Source organism: Triticum aestivum, chromosome 4B, assembly GCF_018294505.1.
Source record: "Triticum aestivum cultivar Chinese Spring chromosome 4B, IWGSC CS RefSeq v2.1, whole genome shotgun sequence".
Taxonomy (NCBI): Eukaryota; Viridiplantae; Streptophyta; class Magnoliopsida; order Poales; family Poaceae; genus Triticum; species Triticum aestivum.
Genome location: NC_057804.1, coordinates 428,378,469 through 428,388,138, shown reverse-complemented (window position 1 = coordinate 428,388,138; position 9,670 = coordinate 428,378,469).

Sequence of the window (9,670 nt, the reverse complement as noted above, 5' to 3'; positions counted from 1 at the left end):
TCACTCCGGCGCGTTGTTTCCTGATCTATTAACAAATGTTAAACCTTCTTCCTTCTTCTTCCCCTCATCTCTTTCTGCAATGCACCCGCTCTCCCCCAGCACTGTTGTTGCGCATCCCCCATGGCCGTAGTAGCCACGCTGCGAGCTGATGTGAGCCACCGCCGCTAGCCATGCCCTCTGATCTGGCCCGCACATGTTGCTCCCTAGCTGCAATCCATGGGAGATGGGGATCTCCACCATTGTTGCAGAACGGAGGAGATATGCACAACAAACGTGGTGTTGCGTGCTGGCAGCGGAGCTGCATGTTGGAAATATGCCCTAGAGGCAATAATAAAAGTATTATTATTATATTTCCTTGTTCATGATAATTGTCTTTTATTCATGCTACAACTGTATTATCCGGAAATCGTAATACACGTGTGAATACATAGACCACAATATGTCCCTAGTGAGCCTCTAGTTGACTAGCTCGTTGTGATCAACAGATAGTCATGGTTTCCTGACTATGGACATTGGATGTCGTTGATAACGGGATCACATCATTAGGAGAATGATGTGATGGACAAGACCCAATCCTAAGCATAGCACAAAGATCGTGTAGTTCGTTTGCTAGAGCTTTGCCAATGTCAAGTATCTCTTCCTTTGACCATGAGATCGTGTAACTCCTGGATACCGTAGGAGTGCTTTGGGTGTATCAAACGTCACAACGTAACTGGGTGACTATAAAGGTGCACTACAGGTATCTCCAAAAGTATCTATTGTTTTATGCGGATCGAGACTGGGATTTGTCACTCCGTGTAAACGGAGAGGTATCTCTGGGCCCACTCGGTAGGACATCATCATATGCGCAATGTGACCAAGGAGTTGATCACGGGATGATGTGTTACGGAACGAGTAAAGTGACTTGCCGGTAACGAGATTGAACAAGGTATCGGTATACCGACGATCGAATCTCGGGCAAGTAACATACCGATAGACAAAGGGAATTGTATACGGGATTGATTAAGTCCTTGACATCGTGGTTCATCCGATGAGATCATCGTGGAACATGTGGGAGCCATCATGGGTATCCAGATCCCGCTGTTGGTTATTGACCGGAGAACGTCTCGGTCATGTCTGCATGTCTCCCGAACCCGTAGGGTCTACACACTTAAGGTTCGATGACGCTAGGGTTATAAAGGAAGCTTGTATGTGGTTACCGAATGTTGTTCGGAGTCCCGGATGAGATCCCGGACGTCACGAGAAGTTCTGGAATGGTCCGGAGGTAAAGATTTATATATAGGAAGTCCTGTTTCGGCCATCAGGACAAGTTTCGGGGTCATCGATATTGTATCGGGACCACCGGAAGGGTCCCGAGGGCCCACCGGGTGGGGCCACCTGCCCCGGGGGGCCACATGGGCTGTAGGGGGTGCGCCTTGGCCTACATGGGCCAAGGGAACCAGCCCCAAGAGGCCCATGCGCCTAGGGAACCCTAGAGGGAAGAGTCCTCAAGGGGGAAGGCACCTCCGAGGTGCCTTGGGGAGGATGGACTCCTCCCCCCCCTCTTGGCTGCCGCACCAGATGCCATCTGGAGGCTGGCTGCCACCCCTTGGGGTGGGAAACCCTAAAGGGGGCGCAGCCCTCCCCTTCCCCTATATATATGAGGCCTAGGGGCTGCCCATAACACGCGATTTGATCTCTCGTTGGTGCAGCCCTGCCCCTCTCCCTCCTCCTCTTCTCCCATGGTGCTTGGCGAAGCCCTGCGAGATTGCCACGCTCCTCCACCACCACCACGCTGTTGTGCTGCTGCTGGATGGAGTCTTCCTCAACCTCTCCCTCTCTCCTTGCTGGATCAAGGCGTGGGAGACGTCACCGGGCTGTACGTGTGTTGAACGCGGAGGTGCCGTCCGTTCGGCACTTGATCATCGGTGATTTGAATCACGACGAGTACGACTCCATCAACCCCGTTCACTTGAACGCTTCCGCTTAGCGATCTACAAGGGTATGTAGATGCACTCTCCTTCTACTCGTTGCTGGTCTCTCCATAGATAGATCTTGGTGATTCGTAGGAAAATTTTGAATTTCTGCTACGTTCCCCAACAGTGGCATCATGAGCTAGGTCTATTGCGTAGATTCTTTGCACGAGTAGAACACAAAGTAGTTGTGGGCGTTGATGTTGTTCAATATGCTTACCGTTACTAGTCCAATCTTGTTTCGACGGTATTGTGGGATGAAGCGGCCCGGACCGACCTTACACGTACTCTTACGTGAGACAGGTTCCACCAATTGACATGCACTTGGTGCATAAGGTGGCTAGCGGGTGCCAGTCTCTCCCACTTTAGTCGGAACGGATTCGATGAAAAGGGTCCTTATGAAGGGTAAATAGCAATTGGCATATCACGTTGTGGTCTTGCGTAGGTAAGAAACGTTCTTGCTAGAAACCCATAGCAGCCACGTAAAACATGCAACAACAATTAGAGGACGTCTAACTTGTTTTTGCAGGGTATGCTATGTGATGTGATATGGCCAAGAAGAATGTGATGAATGATATGTGATGTATGAGATTGATCATGTTCTTGTAATAGGAATCACGACTTGCATGTCGATGAGTATGACAACCGGCAGGAGCCATAGGAGTTGTCTTTATTTTTTGTATGACCTGCGTGTCATTGAAGAACGCCATGTAACTTACTTTACTTTATTGCTAAACGCGTTAGCCATAGAAGTAGAAGTAGTCGTTGGCGTGACAACTTCATGAAGACACGATGATGGAGATCATGATGATGGAGATCATGGTGTCATGCCGGTGACGATGATGATCCTGGAGCCCCGAAGATGAAGATCAAAAGGAGCAAAATGATATTGGCCATATCATGTCACTATTCGATTGCATGTAATGTTTATCATGTTTATGCATCTTGTTTACTTAGGACGACGGTAGTAAATAAGATGATCCCTTACAAAATTTCAAGAAGTGTTCTCCCCTAACTGTGCACCGTTGCTACAGTTCGTCGCTTCTAAGCACCACGTGATGATCGGGTGTGATGGATTCTTATGTTCACATACAACGGGTGTAAGACAGTTTTACACAGCGAAAACACTTAGGGTTAACTTGACGAGCCTAGCATGTGCAGACATGGCCTCGGAACACGGAGACCGAAAGGTCGAGCATGAGTCGTATAGTAGATACGATCAACATGAAGATGTTCACCGATGATGACTAGTCCGTCTCACGTGATGATCGGACACGACCTAGTTGACTCGGATCATGTAATCACTTAGATGACCAGAGGGATGTCTATCTGAGTGGGAGTTCATAAGATGAACTTAATTATCCTGAACATAGTCAAAAGACCTTTTTGCAAATTATGTCGTAGTTCACGCTATAGTTCTACTATTTTAGTTATGTTCCTAGAGAAAATATAGTTGAAAGTTGACAGTAGCAATTATGCGGACAGTAGAAAGCTTATGTCCTTAATGCACTGCTTAGTGTGCTGAACCCCAAACGTCGTTTGTGGATGTTTCGAACATCGAACATACACGTTTTGATAACTACGTGATAGTTCAGTTAAATGGTTTAAGTAGAGGCACCAAAGACGTTTTCGAAACGTCGCGGAACATATGAGATGTTTCGAGGGTTGAAATTGGGATTTCAGGCTCGTGCCCACGTCAAGAGGTATGAGACCTCCGACGATTTTCTTAGCCTGCAAACTAAGGGAGAAAGCTCAATCGATGAGCTTGTGCTCAGATTGTCTGAGTACAACAATCACTTGAATCGAGTGGGAGTTAATCTTCCAGATGAGATAGTGATGTTTCCCCAAAGTCATTGCCACCAAGCTGCTAGAGCTTCGTGATGAACTATAACATATCAGGGATAGATATGATGATCCTTGAGGTATTCGCGATGTTTGACACCGCGAAAGTAGAAATCAAGAAGGAGCATCAATTGTTGATGGTTGATGAAACCACTAGTTTCAAGAAGGGCAAGGGAAAGAAGGGATACTTCATGAAACGGCAAATCAGCTGCTGCACCAATGAAGAAACCCGAGGTTGAACCCAAACCCAAGACTAAGTGCTTCTGTAATAAGGGGAACAACCACTGGAGCAAGATTACCCTAGATACTTGGTAGATGAGAAGGCTGGCAAGGTCGATAGAAGTATATTGGATATACATTATGTTAATGTGTACTTTACTAGTACTCCTAGTAGCACCAGGGTATAAGATACCGGTTCGGTTGCTAAGTGTTAGTAACTCGAAATAAAAGCTACGGAATAAAACGGAGACTAGCTAAAGGTGAGCTGACGATACGTGTTGGAAGTGTTTCCAAGTTTGATGTGATCTAACATCGCACGCTTCCTCTACCATCAAGATTAGTATTAAACCTGAATAAGTGCTCTTGCACCTAAATAAATGGTTTATTGAATCTCGATCGTAGTGATACACATTTTCATGCCAAAAGATATAAGATAGTAATGATAGTACCGCTTACTTGTGGCACTGCCATGTAAGTCATATTGGTGTAAAATGCATGAAGAAGCTCCATGTTGATGGATCTTTGGACTCACTCATTTTTGAAAAGTTTGAGACATGCGAACCATGTCTATTGGTATATATGCATGAAGAAACTCCATGCAAATGGACCGTTTGAACTCACTTGATTTTGAATCACTTGAGATATGCAAATCATACCACATGGGCAAGATGACTGAAAAGCCTCGGTTTCAGTAAGATGGAACAAGATAGCAACTTGTTGGAAGTAACACATTTTGATGTGTCCAATCCAATGCGTGCTGAGGCATGCAGTGAATATCGTTATGTTCTTACTTCACAGATGATTCGAGTAGATGTTGAGAATATTTACTTGATGAAACACAAGTCTGAATTATTGAATGGTTCAAGTAATTTCAGAGTGAAGTAGAAGATCATTGTGACAAGAGGATAAAATGTCTATGATATGATCATAGAGATGAATATCTGAGTTACGAGTTTTGGCACACAATTAAGACATTGTGGAAATTGTTTCGCAATTAATACCGCCTGGAACACCATAGTGTGATGGTGTGTCCGAACATCATAGTTGCACCCTATTGGATATGGTGCGTACCATGATGTCTCTTATCGAATTACCACTATCGTTCATGGTTAGGCATTAGAGACAACCACATTCACTTTAAATAGGGCACCACATAATTCCGTTGAGATGACACCGTATGAATTATGGTTTAGAGAAACCTAAGTTGTCGTTTCTTAAAAGTTTGGGGCTGCGACGCTTATATGAAAAAGTTTCAGGTTGATAAGCTCGAACCCAAAGCGGATAAAATGCATCTTCATAGGAAACCCAAAACAGTTGGGTATACCTCCTAATTCAGATCCGAAAGCAATATGGATTGTTTCTAGAATCGGGTCCTTTCTCGAGGAAAAGTTTCTCTCGAAAGAATTGAGTGGGAGGATGGTGGAGACTTGATGAGGTTATTGAACCGTCTCTTCAACTAGTGTGTGATAGGGCACAGGGAGTTGTTCCTGTGGCACCTACACCAATTGAAGTAGAAGCTTATGATAGTGATCATGAAGTTTCGGATCAAGTCACTGCCGTACCTCGTAGGGTGACAAGGATGCGTACTACTTCAGAGTGGTACGGTGATCCTGTCTTGAAGGTCATGTTGCTAGACAACAATGAACCTACGAGCTATGGAGAAGCGATGGTGGGCCCGGATTCCGATAAATGGCTTGAGGCCATAAAATCCGAGAGAGGATCCATGTATGAAAACAAAGTGTAGACTTTGGCAGAACGGCTCGATGGTCGTAAGGCTAATGAGTACAGATGGATTTCAAAAGGAAGACGGACAATGATGGTAAATGTCACCATTAAGAAAGCTCGACTTGTCGTTAAGATGTTTTCCGACAAGTTCAAGGAGTTGACTACGATGAGATTTTCTCACTCGTAGCGATGCTAAGGGTCTGTTGGAATGATATTAGCGATTACTGCATTAATTATGAAATCTTGCAGATAGGATGTCAAAACATTGTTTCCTCGACGATTTTAATGAGGAAAGGTTGTATGTGATACAACCGGAAGGTTTTGTCAATCCCGAAAGATGCTAATAAGTATGCAAAGCTCCAGCGATCCTTCTAAGGACTGGAGTAAGCATCTCGGAGTTGGAATGTACATTTTGATGAGATGATCAAAGATTTTGGGTTTATACAAAGTTTTATGAAAAACTTGTATTTCCAAAGAAGTGAGTGGGAGCACTATAGAATTTCTGATGAGTATATGTTGTTGACATATTGATGATCAGAGATGATGTAGAATTTCTAGAAAGCATATAGGGTTATTTGAAAGGTGTTTTTCAATAGAAAACCTGGATTAAGCTACTTGAACATTGAGCATCAAGATCTATAAGGATAGATCAAAATGCTTAATAATACTTTCAAATGAGCACATACCTTGACATGATCTTGAAAGTGTTCAAGATGGACCAGTCAAAAAAGGAGTTCTTGCCTGAGTTGTAAGGTGCGAAGTTAAGACTTAAAGCTCGACCACGGCAGAATAGAGAGAAAGGACGAAGGTCGTCCCCTATGCTTAAGACGTAGGCTCTTCAGTATGCTATGCTATGTACCGCACCTGAAGTGTGCCTTGCCATGAGTCAGTCAAGGGGTACAAGAGTGATCCAAGAATGGCTCACAGGACAGCGGTCAAAGTTATCCTTAGTAACTAGTGGACTAAGGAATTTTCTCGGTTATGGAGGTGATAAAGAGTTCGTCGTAAAGGTTACGTCGATGCAAGCTTAACACCTATCCAGATAGCTCTAAGTAGAGATACCGGATACATATAATGGAGCAACAATTTAGAATAGCTCCAAGTAGAACAGTTATTTGGAACAGCTCCAAATAGAGCGTGGTAGCTGCATCTAGGAGATGACATAGAGATTTGTAAAGCACACACGGATCTGAAAGGTTCAGACCCGTTGACTAAAACCTCTCTCACAAGCAACATGATCAAACATAAAACTCATTGAGTGTTAATCACATAGTGATGTGAACTAGACTACTGACTCTAGTAAACTCTTGGGTATTAGTCACATGGCGATGTGACCTGTGAGTGTTAATCACATGGCGATGTGAACTAGATTATTGACTCTAGTGCAAGTGGGAGACTGTTGGAAATATGCCCTAGAGGCAATAATAAAAGTATTATTATTATATTTCCTTGTTCATGATAATTGTCTTTTATTCATGCTACAACTGTATTATCCGGAAATCGTAATACACGTGTGAATACATAGACCACAATATGTCCCTAGTGAGCCTCTAGTTGACTAGCTCATTGTGATCAACAGATAGTCATGGTTTCCTAACTATGGACATTGGATGTCGTTGATAACGGGATCACATCATTAGGAGAATGATGTGATGGACAAGACCCAATCCTAAGCATAGCACAAAGATCGTGTAGTTCGTTTGCTAGAGCTTTGCCAATGTCAAGTATCTCTTCCTTTGACCATGAGATCGTGTAACTCCTGGATACCGTAGGAGTGCTTTGGGTGTATCAAACGTCACAACGTAACTGGGTGACTATAAAGGTGCACTACAGGTATCTCCGAAAGTATCTATTGTTTTATGCGGATCGAGACTGGGATTTGTCACTCCGTGTAAACGGAGAGGTATCTCTGGGCCCACTCGGTAGGACATCATCATATGTGCAATGTGACCAAGGAGTTGATCACGGGATGATGTGTTACGGAACGAGTAAAGTGACTTGCCGGTAACGAGATTGAACAAGGTATCGGTATACCGACGATCGAATCTCGGGCAAGTAAAATACCGCTAGACAAAGGGAATTGTATACGGGATCGATTGAGTCCTTGACATCGTGGTTCATCCGATGAGATCATCGTGGAACATGTGGGAGCCAACATGGGTATCCAGATCCCGCTGTTGGTTATTGATCGGAGAACGTCTCGGTCATGTCTGCATGTCTCCCGAACCCGTAGGGTCTACACACTTAAGGTTCGATGACGCTAGGGTTATAAAGGAAGCTTGTATGTGGTTACCGAATGTTGTTCGGAGTCCCGGATGAGATCCCGGACGTCACGAGGAGTTCCAGAATGGTCCGGAGGTAAAGATTTATATATAGGAAGTCCTGTTTCGGCCATCGGGACAAGTTTCGGGGTCATCGATATTGTACCGGGACCACCGGAAGGGTCCCGGGGGCCCACCGGGTGGGGCCACCTGCCCCGGGGGGCCACATGGGCTGTAGGGGGTGCGCCTTGGCCTACATGGGCCAAGGGCACCAGCCCCAAGAGGCCCATGCGCCTAGGGAACCCTAGAGGGAAGAGTCCTCAAGGGGGAAGGCACCTCCGAGGTGCCTTGGGGAGGATGGACTCCTCCCCTCCCTCTTGGTCGCCGCACCAGATGCCATCTGGAGGCTGGCTGCCGCCCCTTGGGGTGGGAAACCCTAAAGGGGGCGCAGCCCTCCCCTTCCCCTATATATATGAGGCCTAGGGGCTGCCCATAACACGCGATTTGATCTCTCGTTGGTGCAGCCCTGCCCCTCTCCCTCCTCCTCTTCTCCCATGGTGCTTGGCGAAGCCCTGCGGGATTGCCACGCTCCTCCACCACCACCACGCCGTTGTGCTGCTGCTGGATGGAGTCTTCCTCAACCTCTCCCTCTCTCCTTGCTGGATCAAGGCGTGGGAGACGTCACCGGGCTGTACGTGTGTTGAACGCGGAGGTGTCGTCCGTTCGGCACTTGATCATCGGTGATTTGAATCACGACGAGTACGACTCCATCAACCCCGTTCACTTGAACGCTTCCGCTTAGCGATCTACAAGGGTATGTAGATGCACTCTCCTTCTACTCGTTGCTGGTCTCTCCATAGATAGATCTTGGTGATTCGTAGGAAAATTTTGAATTTCTGCTACGTTCCCCAACACTGCAGTGGAACACGATGGTGTGGCGGCGGAGCTGCAGGGCATCGAGGCGGTGTTGCGCTCGGAGCGGCAGAACCGCAGGGCATCGGAGCGGTGCTACGCATTGGAGCGGCAGATCTGCAGGGCATCAGCACGGTGCTCCATGTCGAAGCGGCGGAGCTGCAGGGCAACATGCTGAAGCTACGACAGAGCTGCAGGGCATCGGCGCGGTGCTGCGTGTCAGAGCGGCAGAGCTGCAGTGCAACATGCCGTAGCTGCGAGGGGCCGCCGGCGCGGTGTTGGAGCACCGCGTGCCGGTGTCGTGGCTGCAATGAAGCATGGACGGAGCTGCGATGGGCCGCCAGCGCTGCATTGGAGCACCACACACCTGTGTCACGGCTGCAGTGAAGCATGGCCGGAGCTGCGACAGGCCGCCGGCGTTGCGTTGGAGCACGGCGTGCCGGTGTCGCGGCTGCAACGAAACATGGCCAGAGCTGCGACGGGCCGGAGGCTCTGCGTTGGAGCACCGTCGTGCCGGTGTAGGATGCATCGCCGCCCTGCCGGACGCCCAGCCCCCCTGATGACCTTGTGCGGCTCCTGCTTCCACGGCGACTCGTGTTTGTTGTTTAAGTGTGAATCCAACGGCTGTAAGGGAAGGATCAGGTGGCTGTGTGCGGGCGGATGATTTCTCTAAGAAATCATCTGGTTGATCCGTAGCAACGCCCTTAAAGTGGTAGAGGGCAGTCAATAAAACCAGAAGAGCACACGCGTCACGCTTAG